Source organism: Symphalangus syndactylus, chromosome 4 (assembly GCF_028878055.3).
Source record: "Symphalangus syndactylus isolate Jambi chromosome 4, NHGRI_mSymSyn1-v2.1_pri, whole genome shotgun sequence".
In the NCBI taxonomy this organism is placed as follows: domain Eukaryota; kingdom Metazoa; phylum Chordata; class Mammalia; order Primates; family Hylobatidae; genus Symphalangus; species Symphalangus syndactylus.
Window position 1 is genome coordinate 128,865,218 of NC_072426.2, and position 18,174 is coordinate 128,883,391.

Genomic DNA, 18,174 nt, shown 5'->3' on the forward strand with positions numbered 1-18,174 from the left:
TGCTTTGTGATAATCCATTGAACTATGCACATAGATGTGTATACTTCTCTGTTGTGTGTTACTACATAAAATAAGCAAATAAGAAAATCCATATTAAGGATTCAATCACAAATTTTTAAAAAACTATCCTGCTGGGCACGGTGGCTCACGCCTGTAATCCCATCACTTTGGGAGGCCAAGGCAGGTGGATCACGAGGTCAGGAGATCAAGACCATCCTGACTAACACGGTGAAACCCCATCTCTACTAAAAAAATACAAAAAATTAGTCGGGCGTGGTGGCAGGCGCCTGGAGTCCCAGCTACTCGAGAGGCTGAGGCAGGAGAATGGCGTGAACCCAGGAGGCGGAGCTTGCAGTGAGCCGAGATCGCGCCACTGCACTCCAGCCTGAGTGACAGAGCGAGACTCCGTCTTAAAAAATAATAATAATAAAATAAATAAATAAAAATTATCCTAAATAAATGCAGAGATAAATGTTCGTGATTGGTAAAATTTAACATTGTAGAGATGCCATTCTTCTCAAATTAACTTATGAATTCAGTACATTTTCTGATAATATTTCAGAAGAAGTTTTTGAGGAACTGAACAAATTGACTCGAAGATGATATGGGCAAACAAAGGTCTGTAAGAAACAAAGATTACGAATAAGAAGAGCAAAGAAAGAGACTCAACCTAAGGTGATGAAGACATGTCACAACATCATTTTAATGGTACAAAATAAAGTAGAATACATCGTGTGGTTCCGACATGGAAACAAAAAGACCAGTGGAGTGCAATATTGAGGCCCAAACAAAGTACCATTTGGATCAAAAGTTGGAGCATAATAGAGGTGAAATAAATCTGTTGTCATTGACAGAAATAAAAAGAGTATTTAGTAGAGAATTGTATGAGATTTTATTATATGGAGAAAAATTAAGTTGCACAAAATATAAACAAAAATAAACCCTAGATGTCCTAAACTTGATAGCTAAAATTAAAAGGCTACTAGAATAAAGAAGGATGTATTTATAATGGATAGTTGGGAGATATATCACTGAGAAAAAGGGGAAATCAAATAGAAAAACCAGTCGAGTTTCTACATAGATAGTGCCAAAGGGGAAACTTGAGTGGCTAGCAAGTATACAAAATGGTGAATACCATCACCAGTAGCCAGAGCAGTTAAATACTCCTTTTTGACTCCTAAGATTATACAAACGTAGAAAGTTAAATTATAGTAAAATTCGGCAATTACAAAAGGAAAGGAGAACCCTGAGGCATGTCTGGTGAGAATGCAGACTGATTGAAACATTTTGGAGCTCAATCCAGCATTCCTTAATGAAAAGAGTGGTGTCTACCCAGTGACAAATACGTTGAGAAAGCAATTTCTCACATCTCTTAAGGATATGACTATATCCTAGAGGATTCGTTAAACACATCACAAGGATGAAGAGAAAATAAGAGAGACAGGCCTTATGAAGACCACTAATATCAGTGTGCCCTGAATTGAAGAGTACAATGACCTCCACTTTCTGCACCTTAAGTGCAAGTGAGAAAGGGGAAAAAGTAGAAAGAAAAAGAAATCCTATTCATAAGCGTTCTTATTTGTCACTTATTTTCTTACAGAGACAATTTATATTTAAATAGAAATCAAAGTAATGATGATATTATTCAATGTTATTACTTCTGTGTTTCTCCAAGGGAGAACAAACTACTAACATCTGCATGAACTAACTGGTGATTTTCCCTATTCACCCAAAGCTGCAAAAAATTTTAAACAATCTTATAGCTCTTAGGATCTGGCTTGTAACCTCCTTTTCTCCAGGTGGCATTATTGCACAGTGGTCATGGTGCAGGTAATCAAGTCTTAATTTTCCCAGCTGTGGTAGTTTAGGCACTTTATTCTGTTTCTCAATTTAATAGCTACGAAATAAACATAATAGTATCTACTACATAAAATTGGAGGAAAAATTTAATCAAAGCATTTATGTGCAGGGCTTGGCATATCAACCACTACATTTAGATCTTGTTAAAAATGCCTTTACTTCCTGGATTCTTCTTAGTACTCTCCCTGTCCTGGGTGGATTTATTTATCGTTACCATCATGAATCATGCAGACCTCCAAGTTTCTCTTCTTACTTGAAACAATCTTTCTTAATCTACTCTTTAAAGTTTTTTTTTTTCTATCTCTCGTACTTCCTAAAAATTTATCTTTTCCAGGCAGGCGTTTTGAAAACCAAATGAAGAAAAACTTTGCAGTGTTGGTGAATATTTAGCAAAAAATAAAAATGAAAAATGTTTTCTGACCATAGCATACTTTTATTATCAGTGTAACAACATGGTAGTGGTTGAGTAAATGCAGCTCGTACTAGGAAATGCAAGGATTCCAGAAGCAGATAAGTTTTATTGCCAAAAAACCCATAAATGTTCTTTAATCTGGAAAGTATCCACATAAAACAATAGACCAGATTTTTTTGGTCATTTTGTACAGTCGTTTAATATTTCAAAATTAAAGCAGGAAGGGAAAAAACCTCATAAGCGAGTTGAATCAAAGAGAACCAATTCTATTAAGTGATTTATTTGTGAAAATAAACTTGATAATAAATATTCTAGAGGGGGAAGAATTATACTATTATTTTCAGAAACAAAAAGAGTTTAAATTTTTTTTAATGTAATAGAGTGTGGTGGGTGTATTTTATCTTTTAAAATTAGAATCAACATTGATGAGTAAACACCTGAGGTACTGATTACAAGTTTCTTAACCAAACTTCATGGAGGTGGCTTTGCAAAAGTGATTCTGCTAAGTAATGTCACAGTGATAAGTAATGTCACAGTGACTCTGAACCCCATTGGTGCTATTGAATCCCGTTTGCAACATGCCATTCGTGAGAACTTTGTATTTCAGTGGGCATTGTATTTATTCATGGAAGAATACCACTGGAAATACCTGTTTTAAGACAGGATTCCTGTTGAATAAGCCATTGTGAGTGTTTGTGTATAATCATTTCCTGTAGATAAATTGTCTGCTGGCAAATAAATAATATGGTCCATTTTCAAAATAAACTAGCTCGTTGTTCTGAAAAGCCACAAGCAACATCGTTTGTGTTGGAGTGTTTAAACAGGTGACATGTGCTTCCTTTAAAAAGGAGAAAACTAAAAGTGCACTATTATATTGAGCATGCAGTTTTTTCAGGTAGTATTGATTGCATATGCAGGTTTTATTCATTAGAAACTAAAACTTCCTAAGTAAGCCCACCTTTTATATTAATTGATTTTGATAACATGAATCTCTTGCAGTATCTTAAGTCCAAAATTATTATCTATTGATCTGACTCCCCCAAGTCCTTTCCATGCTCTGTATAATATCATACTGCCTTCCCACCATTCTACGTGTACTCTCCAGACTGCCCATTGTTCCACACATAATAATAAATGCATCTTCCAGATCTTTTTTCTCCCTTCCACCCACCAACACCGGGGCTGAGTAATAGAAGGAAGGGCCACATATTGGCCAACCCACAAATGTAGGCAAAGCTAAGGAAGCTGAACACAGGGGCGCTGTCAGAGGAAGGTTCTCCAAAGACTATTACATAGGGATATGGGACTAAGAACTGAACCCAGGACTGACAGCATTTCAGTACTTTAAGGCGAGCTCTGAGCACAGCTGCAACTTGGATTTCAGTCCTGTTCTAACTGAAATAAGTAACTAGGAAATTCTCGAGGCAGAGTGTTGGCAGGAATTCAAGCAGGTCAGCCTCCAGTTTGGGAGATCTGATAGTGGAGCTCAGGGACCCAGGCCCTTCTACCGTGGACTTCACGGGCAACGAAGTACAGAAGTGTTTAGTGGGTGGGGGGAGAGATCAACATTCTCAAATTCAGAACAAGACTGGTTTCAAGGTGACCACCAATGATGGGCCAGATAACTAGGATTACAAGTCTCTTCCTCTCCCTTGTCCACCTAAGGCTCAAGTTCTTCAAAATTTTTTATCAAGTCTTCATTTATTTTTATATCTCATTATTTTCTACAGACTTGTGATTGTTCCACTTTTATACATAGCATATTTCCCTAAGTGTTCCGTGTCATGGATTAAATTATGTCCCTCCACAGAAAGATATTTTGAAGTGCTAACCCCCAGTACCTTGGAATATGAATTTGTTTGGAAATAGGGTCAGTACTGATGTAATTATTTCTGATGAGGTCATACCAAAGTAGATTGGGCCCTAATCAAATATGATTGGTGTCCTTAGAAGATGATGATGTGAAAATGCAAACACATAAGGAAGACAGCCATGTGAAGACAGAGGCAGAGATCAGAGCTATGTTGCCACAAGTCAAGGAACCCCTGGGGCTACCAGAGCCTGGTAGAGGCAAGGAAGGATCCTTCACTAGAGGCTTCAGAGGGAGCATGGTCCTATCAACATGTTGATTTCCAACTACTGGTCTCCAGAACCATGAGAGAGTGGATTTCTTTTGTTTCAAACCACACATTGTGTGGCATTTTGTGTTATGATTAGCTGCTGTTGTATCCTCACTGCCTGGCCTGATGATTTACATGTGCTGGGTGCTTGGTGCAAACAAGTAGATCTGCACCTGCCTTTCTTCCACTTCTACTAGACTGAAATTTCCATGAAGCCAGAGACTATGTATGACTCATCTTAGTCACCCTTCGAGAAATGATACTTCACAAAATGGGCCCTAAGGTATTTGTTGAATGGAAACATGGAAGACCTCAAGTTTTATGTTCTTATAATAGCTCATTTTTATTCAAATAAATTTATGGATAAATAATGGAAACAATAATACTCAGGAAATACAGATGAAGTCTATTCGCATATCTTCCACAGCTCTATCTCCTCATAGTTGACTTCATATTTATTACTGTTACTGAAATATTGAAAACACAGGACAACTCACACTTGGGCTGCTAGTATCTGTGAATATATACAGCATGTTCCCACAGTTCTCAGCTGGTTCATCCCTGGTTAGTGTATAAACTCTGGACAGAAATGCTCCAGTGTGGTTTATGTTAGCAAACCCGGTTGCTTCCTGAGTGCTTCCCTTGCTCCCACCAACCATTTTCCAACAGGAAAGACAACAAACAGCTCTTTTATTGCTGCAACTGCTAGCAATCCCAGTGGCATGAGAAAGTTCACTTTACGTAGTTTATTACTCAGTAATAATAAAAAAAGAACAAAAGAAAATTGCCAAGGACAAGGCAATACAGTCAGTGTCAGTATTATGATTATTCAGAGAACAGAAGCCATGGAGCTGCCGTTACTATAAACATGCCTCCCTTTTATTGGCAGATGTTTCACTTAAATAAACATAATCAGGATTTGGGAAGATTCACCTTGGCAGCAGCTAAAATTAATGAATATTCACTAATCTCCTTGTGTCCCAGTTGTTCCTCCAGCTGCTCTGGAAACTGTATTTATGGGGGTGCACTGGAGATAGGCAGCTGAGAGCATGATGGGCCACACATTGTTTCAGATCCATCCACAGCTCCACACATACAAAGAGAAAGTTTATTTCCTTTTTTACCCTTCATTATTATAAACATTGTAAGCCAAAAATAAAATTCTAAGGCCCCCAACCACTTGAATGGACCCCTCCTCTGAGCCAGGGCACTTCAAAGTTAATCTGAAAAACTGGTTCAGGCCATGACAGGAATGGAGGGTCAAACGTGCTTCATATGCCCTCCTCCCTTTTGGAATTCAGGAAAAGCTGACCAGCATTTAACTCAACACAGACCTTAAGTCTGATAAGAAACCTTTACAGTCTATTCTCTCTGAAGCCTGCTACCTGGAGTTTTCATCTGCATGATAAAACTTTGGTCTCCACAACTCCTTATCATAACCTACACATTCCTTTCTATCAATAATATCAAATAATATTTCAACCAATTGCCAATCAGAAAAGTTTTAAATCTACCTATAACCTGGAAGCCCCCACTTTGAGTTGTCCCCCATTTCTGGACTGAAACAATCTATATCTCACATATATTTGATTGATGTTTCATTTCTCCCTAAAATGTATAAAACTGGGCTCTGCCCTGACCATATTGGACACATGTTTTCAGGATGTCCTGAGGGCTGTGTCCTGGACAATTGGTCACTTGTATTTGGCTCAGAATAAGCCTCTTCAAATATTTCTCAGAGTTTGACTCTTTTTGTTGACAATATGTATAAGTACCTTTTTAGTTTATTTCATACTATTCCAAAATCCCCCCAAAATGCTGGTACTGAGAGAAAGCTAATAGCAATTCTATATTCCAATCATCTTAACTTTGAAATCTTTGTATCAACATGATAAGTTTGGGAACATATTATCATTTTAGTCATCAAAAACGAACTTAAAGACATTTACAAGAAAGAGAAACTCACTCATGCCCACTTATGGAAAGGGGTGGGGTTTACCATGACTATTCAATAGGTTTTGGGGTTGGGGCTGGTTGAATCTCCCAGAACTCAAGAGATAATCCATAAAGAATCAAAGCACCTCCTTTCTCTGCCTCTGATCCCAGCTCATCCTGTTTCCTCTGCAGGCAGTCTCTCTGTGCTTTCTCCCCCGTATGACCGCAAACGACCTTATTCTCAAGTCTCTGTCCGTTTCTATTTCCAAAGATCCACTATCTAATGCTAGTCCAATTTTTAGTGTGTCTTGTCCAATTCCTGAGAAGGCCAATCTGGACAACTCAGCTATTCAGCCTGGCCAGATGTCCATGCTGTCCAAACAGGCAAACAAGAGAACTGAGGCCCACTGCTTCCATTGCCCTGGGGCGAAGAAGCAGACTTGAGAGCAGAGTATGCATCTGAAACATACTTCAAAATGTACCCTAAAGATATTTAGCAAAAATAATCCCTTCTTGTTACAAAGTGTTAAAAACATAAGTTCCATCTTGACTCTCACCCAATCACACCTTTGATTCATTTAGCAATTGCTTCACGATTCTGACATAGCACTTTCTAATACCTGGAAAAAATTATATTATTTTGGATTTATAAATCTGTGAGCAGAATACGGTTCCCTTTTGTATCATTTCAGTTGATAATTAGCAGTGATGTGCTGGTAGGTAGTATTATCACTGTAAAAATAGATTAACAAATTCCCATGATTCCTGACGATTAGTCAGGATTCTTCTGGTATAGAATTTTACTGTTCTTCCTTCTATAAAAGTTAAAAAAACCTACAGGTTACTTTACAGTTTCTGAGCAAATTTAAGTTAATCTCTTTATGCAACTCATTTCTGTTATATGATAGGTCTTTCCCTATTACTTTTTTTGCTATGCTGCCATTAAATTCAATCTCATAACTCTAAAATAGGATTTGTAGGCATTGTTCTAAAAAAATGTTTTATTTGATTAAACTATCCTCTTGGAATCATCTAAGGCTATCAACTCAGATTACAGAACAGTGATTTCACTTGATTCACATGCTTCACACAGAGACAAGAGCAGTTGTACAATACATTTTTTATTAATGTACAGAGATTCAGAGTATTCAAGTATGAAGGGCTACATGAAAAAGGTCATCTGCCAACCAGACAGTAATCAGAACATAAAGCCAACCAAAATACATACTGTTTATAAAAACAGTAAATATACATGTATTATCTTTCCTCAAGTGTTTATTAGTATATAATTCATATGATAGTTGACAAACAGAAAGAAAGTCCATACAACTCACGTGTGCAAGGCAAGTTTTGCTTATCATTATGTCTGTCCAATATAGTGCCTAACACCTCGGAGGTGTTAACTCCTAGGAGGTATTATCAATATTTGCTGAAAGAATACAAGTGGATAATTTAGGAGTGTAATAGGAATGGCACAAACAATAAGACCATCACAAACTTCCTGTTAAAAGGCAAATAGGCAGACTATGGCATCAATGTGGGACTGATATTGAAAGCAGGATTAAACAGCAGGGCCTGTGTCACAAAAAGAAATAGATTCTCATCTAGGACATAGATTCTCAACTCTGAGACACTGGAACGTAGACTCAGGAACGAAGCCTCAGATCTGTAAAAGATGCACCTCAGAAGCTCACGTTCACAAGGGGCTGGAGAAGACAGAGTCAAAGAAAGGAGCCAACTGTGCTAACACCACTGTGGACCATGTAGTCACCATCCTGAAAGCAGCAGTGCTATCTTCTTATACCCAAAAGGCACAACATAAGACACTTGAGTCAAATTCTTTCATTCTGAGACAAGGAGTGTAAAGATTTAGCTCTGGAGGTCAGGATGTGTGAGCCAAACAAGAAATGCCATCAACAAATAACTCTTACAGTGAATGAAAGGAAGGTATGAAGAGAGTGATGAGGCTCAGATCTTAGAAAACCAGGCTGAAGTAAAACTATTTAGAGCTTTGCAAATAAAGTTAGCCTATTAAACCTGAAGATAGGACTCAGTAGGGTCAGGGTGAATGAAAATCACACAGCAACAGGGAGATACGATGACAATGGCATAAAGCTGGGTCAGGCTGTCTAGAGGGAGATGCAGAATAGTGACACTAATCAGGTGTTTTGGGTGACATTTATATCTAAAAATAGTATGCAACTCACACAAACATATTTATATCCATAGGAATTAGTATTAATAGGATTAACATCTTAGCACTTAATTAACATCTTAAGTACTTCACAAAGATTAATTCAATATTATTTAGATTATGAGTGACTAACAGATATTGCTCAGTTGTGAGGCAGACTTGCTGACTTATAGTCATTTATTGTCCACGCTTGCTGACCTGCTCAGCTGCTCTGTTATGCTCAGGGGAAAGGAAGTGGAAAAGCTTTTGATGTATTTCTGTCTTCTCAATATATACATAGGGAGAATGGATAGGTAAATAGATAGAGAGATGATTGATACACAATTGATCAATAGACATTTAGATAGGATAGATTAGATAGATGATTGATTGATAGATATACAGATAGGTAGATAGGAGAGATGATAGATGAGAGATGGATGGATGGATAGATAGATAGATAGATAGTGCACCCAGCTTGCCAGATTGTTGTTTTAAAATTGTAGGCAATGATGTTCCAACTCCCGTTAATATTGTGGAATCCTAAATCAACCTAAGCGTTTATCAACAGATGGTTGGATAAAGGAAATATTATATATAATATTATAGCTATATATTATTATATAATAATATATAATATTATATTATTATATGTTATATAATATATATTATTATTATATTATTATTATATATAATTATCTATAATTATATATAATTATAGTATAGTATCTATAATATATATAGTATCTATAATATATAGTATATATTATAGCTATATAGTATCTATAATATATAGCATATATTATAGATATATAGTGTCTATAATATATAGCATATATTATAGAAATATAGTATCGATAATGTATATATTATAGAAATATAGTATCTATTATAGAAATATAGTATCTATAATTATATTATACTATATATCTATAATATATACTATATATAATACTATATATTATAGATACTATATAGCTATAAGATATACTATACTATATATAGATATTATAATATAGCTATATAGTATCTATAATATATAGCATATATTATAGCTATATAGTATCTATAATATATAGCATATATTATAGCTATATAGTATCTATAATATATAGCATATATTACAGCTATATAGTATCTATAATATATAGTATTATATATAGTATATATTATAGATATATAGTATAATTATAGATACTATATTTCTATAATATATACTATATATTATAGATACTATATATCTATAATATATACATTATAGATACTATATTTCTATAATATATGCTATATATTATAGACACTATATATCTATAATATATGCTATATATTATAGATACTATATAGCTATAATATATACTATATATTATAGATACTATATAGCTATAATATATACTATATATTATAGATACTATATAGCTATAATATATACTATATATTATAGATACTATATAGCTATAATATATACTATATATTATAGATACTATATAGCTATAATATATACTATAATATTATATAATAATACAATATTATAAATTTATATATAAATAATATATATTATAATATATAATTATAGATAATTATATATAATAATAATATAGTATATAATATATAATATATAATAATATAATATTATATATTATTATATAATAATATATAGCTATAATATTATATATAATATTTCCTTTATCCAACCATCTGTTTATAAACACTTAGGTTGATCTAGGATTCCACAATATTAACGGGAGTTGGAACATCATTGCCTACAATTTTAAAACAATAATCTGGCAAGCTGGGTGCAGTGGCTCATGCCTGTAATCCCAGCACTTTGGGAGGCTGAGGCGGGTGGATCACGAGGTCAGGAGTTTGAAACCAGCCTGGCCAACATAGTGAAACCGCATCTCTACTAAAAATACAAAAAATTAGCCAGGTGTAGTGGCAGTCACTTGTAATCCCAGCTACTTGGGAGGCTGAGGTAGAAGAATCGCTTGAACCTGGGAGGCAGAAGTTGCAGTGAGCTGAGATCACGCCACTGCACTCCAGCCCGGGCGACAGAGGGAAACTCCATCTCAAAATATAAATAAATACATAAAAAAGTAAAATAAAATAATAATCTGGCTATTTATGATCCAAACAAGATGGATTTCTAGAGAAGCTAAGGAGGATTAAACTTCAGGGCTCCTTCCTTATCTGGAACCCTCAAGCTCTGTCATTTGTCAGGTGGCCTAGCAGAATTGAGATGAGAAGAGAAGCCAAGCTTCAGTCAGGGATTATGGCTAAGAAGACATTTATGGTAAATTGACTGAAAATATTCCGAAAAATGAATCTCTAAGACTCTAGAAATTAGTTATGTTTTCTACTGTCATTCTAAACTAACATTTACTTTTGTACCTACTTTTGTATTTGTAATTTTGCATTCTTTTTAAAAAGAGAACCATACTTCCAAATGTATTGTGCAGCTTTAGGACCCAGACAACTTGGATGGGGTTTTGTCAATAAGCTTTTGTAAAATCTTCAGCCCTGGCTTGCTTCTTATGCCTGAATCATTGATAGATATTTTTCTTACCTCCTGCTCTTGTAAATACTCCGTAAGTTTTTTGCAACATCCACTTCACCTTTCACCGAGATCTGGGAATCCAGGGCTGTCCAACTTTCTATTGCAGTGAGTTGTCAGGAGGACTGAAGGCTTTGATGTATGCCCATTCCCAAACCCTGTAGAGCCTAGATCCTGTTCTTGGTGCCCCCTCATTTTCTCACACCTGTCCTGACTTACCAGTTCAGGTACATAACTACAAAAAATTCTGACAGGAAATGAATCTCTTGCTCTTCCAACCCTTCTTTCCACATATTTCAGTAACTGAACGATCAATCTTACTTTTCAAAAGTGAGTATGGAACTAAATACACCCTGTTGACAGTCATTTCAGGAACAAGTTGTATAGAAATTGATTGGAATATGATGCTCAATGACATTCTTACTTATAAAATACATTTCTCCCACTACCTAAAAGCTAAAATTTACAGGATATTCTTTACTTTTCCTCTTTAAGCCTATTTTTGCTATTATAATGTCTGCTTCTAAAGCATTTTATTCTTTGCACCATTTTTTAAGAGGATATTTAAACATAAAAGTAAACTTTTCCATTCCATTTTGCCAGATGATTTCCTTTAGCTCAAAGCCTTTCATGGTCAATTTTCAACTTGATTTTCAGATTATAAAAGAACACATATTGGGAGTTATTCATTTTATAGTTCATTTAATATGTTATTATAGAAATGTATTATGCATAGAATAATTATTTATGGAAAAGATAAAGTTCATGAAGTCTTGTTAGAGCAATTATGAGAACACTGTGGCTTCCACTTCCAACTTAATACTTCTATTTTCAAGACTTAAGGTGTAAAAATTATAAATTAAAAGCATTATATTCTTTGGGAATTAGGTTAAGATTTTTTATTTAATTTTAATTTTTTTATTATTATTTTTTGAGAAGGAGTTTCACTCTTGTTGCCCAGGCTGGAGTGCAATGGCGTGATCTCGACTCACTGCCACGTTGCCTCCCAGGTTTAAGCCATTCTCCTGCCTCAGCCTCCTGAGTAGCTGGGATTACAGGTGCCCACCACCACACCCAGCTAATTTTTTGTATTTTTAGTAGAGACGGGGTTTCACTATGTTGGCCAAGCTGGTCTCCAACTCCTAACCTTAGGTGATCCACCCCCCTTAGCCTCCCAAAGTGCTGGGATTACAGGCATGAGCCACCGCACCCAGCTAGGTTAAGATTTTTGTAATATTCAAGAAAAGAGAGGCCGGGCGTGGTGGCTCACGCCTGTAATCCCAGCACTTTGAGAGACCGAGGCGGGTGGATCACAAGGTCAGGAGATCAAGACCATCCTGGCTAACACGGTGAAACCCTGTCTGTACTAAAAATACAAAACATTAGCCAGGCATGGTGGCGGGTGCCTGTAGTCCCAGCTACTCGGGAGGCTGAGGCAGGAGAATGGCATGAACCCAGGAGGTGGAACTTGCAGCAAGCTGAGATCGCGCCACTGGACTCAAGTCTGGGCAACAGAGCGATACTCTGTCTCAAAAAAAAAAAAAAAAAGAGAAACAAAGATTGATGGAACTAGTGTCCTCTGGAATGGCTCAGAAAGAAGAAGCTATTTTTGCTGGACACCCCTACTACCCTGTTAGGTCAGGAGAGGTTTGAGATTCCCCTGGGTTTACAGAATAAAAGACCTCGAAGCCCCTGGGAAATGGCTAAGCTGGATTCTTAAGGGAATTCATGAAAATCTACTAAATGAAATCTGAGACCACTGACACCACTGTCTAATGATTCATCTCCGAAAAGCAGATAGTTAAATAGTTTACTGTTATGCATTAAATTGTCCCCTCCACCGCCACCAAATGCATGTGTTGAAATCCTAACCTCCAGTACCCAGAATGGGACCTGATTTGGAAATAGGGCTGTTGCAGATGAAATTAGTTATGATGAGATCATACTGGGGTAGAGTGAGCCCCTAATCCAACATGACTGGTGCTCTTTTAAAAAGGGGTGATTGGACATAGACAGCACACAGGGAGAGCTCCATGTGAAGATGAAGGCAGAGATGTGGATGATGCAACAGAGAAGCCAAAGGATGCCAAAGATCCCTAGCAAAACACCACAAGCTACAGGAGAGGCACAGAACTTCACAGGCCTCAGAAGGCGCCAACCCCACAGACAACTTGATTCCGGACATCTAGCCTCCAGAACTGTGAGACAGTAATTTCTGTGTTTCAGTCATGGCAGCCTAGCAAACTAATACAAATATGGTCACTGTTCTCAAGAAACTTCTGTCAGGGTTGTTGCAAACCTTTCTAAAATATAACTAACTACATACATGCACTCAGGAAGAATGAGTAACATCCAAGGATATTCTGCCCAATGTCCCCTTCTTTTGTTCTTCTTGTTTCTTGCCTTTTTACCTTGGTATCTCCACACTTACGGAAGAAATATATCTGTTTATATCTTAATAAAAAAGATCTTGTAATTGAATTTCACCACAAACCTATAGTTTTTCTGGTGAGCAAAGTAATATTAAGTGGGTGCAAAAGTAATTGCGGTTTTTGCCATAGGCAAAACCTATGGCAAAAACCGCAATTACTTTTGCACCAACCTAATATAAGCAATCATGACCTCCTTCCCCATCTCTGGAGGTGCCTACAGCAACCGCTAAAGGGGCATGGCAGCATCTTGCTAAAAGACCTCTGCTCGTGCGCCTTCCCAAACCCTGAGTGAGCAGTGTTGCTTGCTCTGGGAGCTCATACTGTTTCACATATTTAAGCTACCCTCCTTCAGGCAGAGGGTGGAGGAAGTGCAACTAATATCTAGGTATTTTTTCACATTACTTTTTTTTTTTTTTATTTTTGAGTGGCTCACGCCTATAATCCCAGCGCTTTGGGTGGCCAAGGCAGGTGGATCATCTGAGGTCAGGGGGTTAAGACCAGCCTGGCCAACATGGCGAAACCCCGGCTCTATTAAAAATACAAAAAATTAGCCAGGCGTGGTGGTGGGCCTCTGTAATCCCAGCTATTTGGGAGGCTGAGGCAGGAGAATTGCTTGCACCTGGGAGGAGGAAGTTGCAGTGAGCCGAGATCATGCCATTGCACTCCAGCCTGGGCGACAGAGCAAGACTCTGTCTCAAAAAAGTAATAATAATATAAATAAAAATAAAAAGAGGGAGAGTGGCTGGCTATGATGGTGAATTCATAAAGCAAAATACTTTGGCAAAGACTCTTTTAGCAGAGGTAAATTTCTATCCAGCCCTTGCTATGGACAGGGCTTTTGCAATCTGTGTCTCCAGGATTGCAAGCCTTTGACTGAATCTCAGCTCCTGCATCTTCCCACTGCTCCCTACAGTTGGCCTTTCCAGAGCTGAATATTCTCAGTATTCATGGGTCAGATGAACTGTCAGGATGTTCTGTTTCCTCTGTCTCCTGAAACTCTGCTCTCAAGTGGTAGGTCCAACAGTTACAGCTGATCACATGGAAGATTGCAGAATAGATGCACTCAAATAAAGGATCCCACCCAGCTTGGCCTGAACTGAGCTTCTTGGTATGACTCAGCTGTTGCAGGATGTGACTCTTTGAGAGCCATTAATTTCTAGCCTTCCCCTCACTTCCTGTCTTAGTCCATTCAGGCTGTTATAACAAAATACCTTACACTGGATGCTTTGTAAGCAATAGAAATTTATTGCTCAGGCCGGGCGTGGTGGCTCATGTCTGTAATCCCAGCACTTTGGGAGGCCGAGGCAGGTGGATCATGAGGTCAGGAGTTCCAGACCAGCCTGACCAACATGGTGAAACCTCATCTCTACTAACAATACAAAAATTAGCCGGGTGTGGTGGTTTGTGCCTTTAATCCCAGCTAGTCAGGAGGCTAAGGCAGGAGAATCACTTGAACCTGGAAGGCGGAGGTTGCAGTGAGTCGAGCTCGTGCCACTGCACTGCAGCCTGGGCGACAGAGCGAGACTGTCTCAAAAAAAAAGAAAAAGAAAAAACAAATTTATTGCTCAAAATTCTGGAGGCTGGGAAGTATAGGATCTAGGTGCCAGCAGATTTGGTGTCTGGAGAGGGTGTGCTCTCTGCTTCAAAGATGGCACTTCTGGCTGGGTCCTCACATTGTGGATCCAAAGAACAAATATTCCCCTTCAGCCTCTTTTGTAAGGACACCAATCCCATTCACAAAGGTGGAGCCCTCATGACCTAATCACCTCCTAAATGCCCCACCTCTTCATAACAACATATTAAGGCTTAGGTTTCAACATATTAATTTTGGAGGAAAACGAATATTCAGACTATAGCACTCCCAACCCCAGAGAAACTGTATAAGCTACATAGGTGGCCTTGATGATGAAGCTAAAGATATAAATCACATAATGGGCTTGAAGTTCTCACTAAAAGTGGGATAGTTGATCTCTGCTGAAATTAGCTATCTGGAGAAGTAGATATGATTTGCTCCAAGTCACACACCAAATATAGCTGTAGAGAGGGGTGTATCCCTATGAGCCTAGAAATTTTAGCTACAGTTACCCTGAAGGAGAAAGCACAACACGGGAGCCAGCTGACCTCTGAATTTTATTCTGGTCGGTGGTGGAGGAGCAGTTGAGAAGAGGGGCAGGGTGCCGGGGAACTCAGGATACAGAGCACTCATCCCCCCTCCATCTGTAGACAAAAAGCTCAGGAAACCCAGAGCTGGAGGATACCAGCTGGGGGTGGGGATGGCCTAATTTCCAGCAGCTGCAGTTGAGAAATAACTGTTAGAGTGCACTGCCAAGCTTCAGAGCTGGACATCAATGTCAAGGGCTAGGGCAGGGACAGAAACTTCAGTTTCTGAGACAATTGCACCCCAGGGCCCACTTCACAGGTCCTGCAGTCAGAGCTCTAGCTCAAAACCTCACACCCAGAAGCAGGCCCCTTTCTTGGGGTTTAATGCCTTTCTGTCTCATTCTTGAAATTCTTAATAATTTTATCTTTGAATTTGTGTTTTGTAAGTGACAGCTAATGGGACAATCAAGCATTTGCTAGGGGCTTAAAACCTCTGCTCATGCATGTCCCACCTCCTACTGGCACACTTTCCATTGCTGCCTTTCTGTCTCTCTGTAATGGGCTTTTGGTTACCTGCTCCCCAGCAACCACTGCTGCCCTCTGCCCCCAGTAGGGGCCTGAGCATGGGAACAGGGAAGGTTAGGACAGGTGTGCAAGGGCCCCAGGAGTCTGTAGTGATCTGCACTTAACTGGTGAGTATTCCCATGTCCAGGGAGCATGACACTACATAACAGATAAAAAATACAATAACAGATCCAAAGATACTTGTAGAATGCAGAAGAAAGAAAGAGCTTTTTTTCCTGGTTTTTGAATAAGGGACCACATTTGTATGGGTTTGGTGCAGCTGGAATGTGGATCTCTGCCACAGAAAAGTATCATTTGCAGGCAGTATCATATCATTTTGGTCAAGCATGAATACAGGCCACCAGAGTTGGTATCCCAGACAAGGGGAGTGGCAAGTTTTGTCCTCCACATCTAAAGCGAGTTTTCGTTTGTGTAATACTTTGATGGAATTAAGAATATTAATAATTCTTACATAACAACCAACAGTGTTCTACAGAAGATTTATATGACAGGAACGAGAAGCAGCTTCCTTTAATTATATCTAGTTCTCAGTTTGGCACACTTCCACATCCTTCCAAAGGCAATTTTAACTAAATAGCACATTGCAGGACTGTGCAAATTATAAGAATTTATGAGGAATAGGCAGTCTATGGAGAGTAGCTCATTTTCATTATTGATTTCATTTTCTCCATATATTTTCCTTATGTGTATTTTCTCTTATGTTTATAAAATGATATGTTTTGTGATATATGCATTCATGTACACATATTTTATATATGTTACACATTTATTTATATAGATTGGTACACAGCTACACAAGGTTCCAATAAGAACAGCCTCATATGGATGTTTCCTAGGTTTATATCTTCATTCCTCTAATCCAAACTAACATTACTTAAGTCAAAAGAATTTTTCAAATTTTCTTAGTAAATCGATGGCCAACCTTTTCAACCATTTTTCCTCTCTGAGTAGTTCTACTTCTCTAAGATTATTTGCATATTTAAGTTTCAAAAAAAGTCTGACAACACTGCCAAAATAAGATTTTTTTTAATGGGCTCTTCTGCTTTTCTTTATGTTGAAAATTATACTTTTCAAAAAACTTTTCTCACACTTCCAGAGAATATGTGTCATGAGGGTAGATATTGTCTCTTTCTTGTTCACTATTTCAGACTTAGTACCGATCATCACAACAGCATAGAGTAAATGCTTAATAAATATTTAATGAAAAAACAAAAACAATATTTTAAGGAAATATTTATACTAATTAGCTATTCCTGTTATCATACTGTATAACAAACCATCCCAACACCAAGTGGTATAAAATGACAAGCATTTATTCTTGGTTGCCTGGTGCAGCTATGTTTTAGGCTACAGTGGCTGGGTTAGCTCTGCTCACCCTGAGGGGCTGTGGTTCTAGACGGCATTGCGTATCTCTCGGCCTCCTACAATCAGAGGGCAACTGGGGCAAGTTCTGTGGTGATAACAGAGGCCCACATCATCAAGCCCATCATAAAAACATTCTGCAACATTTTGGTTATGTCGTGTTAAATGAGTCACATGGCCCAGGCCCCAGTCAAGGGGTAAAGAATTACACATCACCTACTTCCCAACATACTATCAAAATTAGAATAAAAACCCATGTGACTCTCATTTTGGAACCTTATTCTTTTTATTATGTCTTGTTTTGGTTGGAATAATGCTGTGAGGTAACATTACCTCCACCATAATGATAACCATTATTATTATAATTGTTATTATCACTATCATTGACACATTCATTAAAGTCAAGAAGATACTCATAATGCCTTCTACCAAAACTATACACTCATTTTGATATGGAATTTCCAGTTGATCTAATAAAATAAGAAAAATAAAACAAAGAATTCTAGTGTTAAAAAAAAGAGGTAAGCCAGGCGCGGTGGCCCACGCCTATAATCCCAGCACTTTGGGAGGCCAAGGTGGGCAGATCACAAGGTCAGGAGATCAAAACTATCCTGGCTAACATGGTGAAACCCCGTCTCTACTAA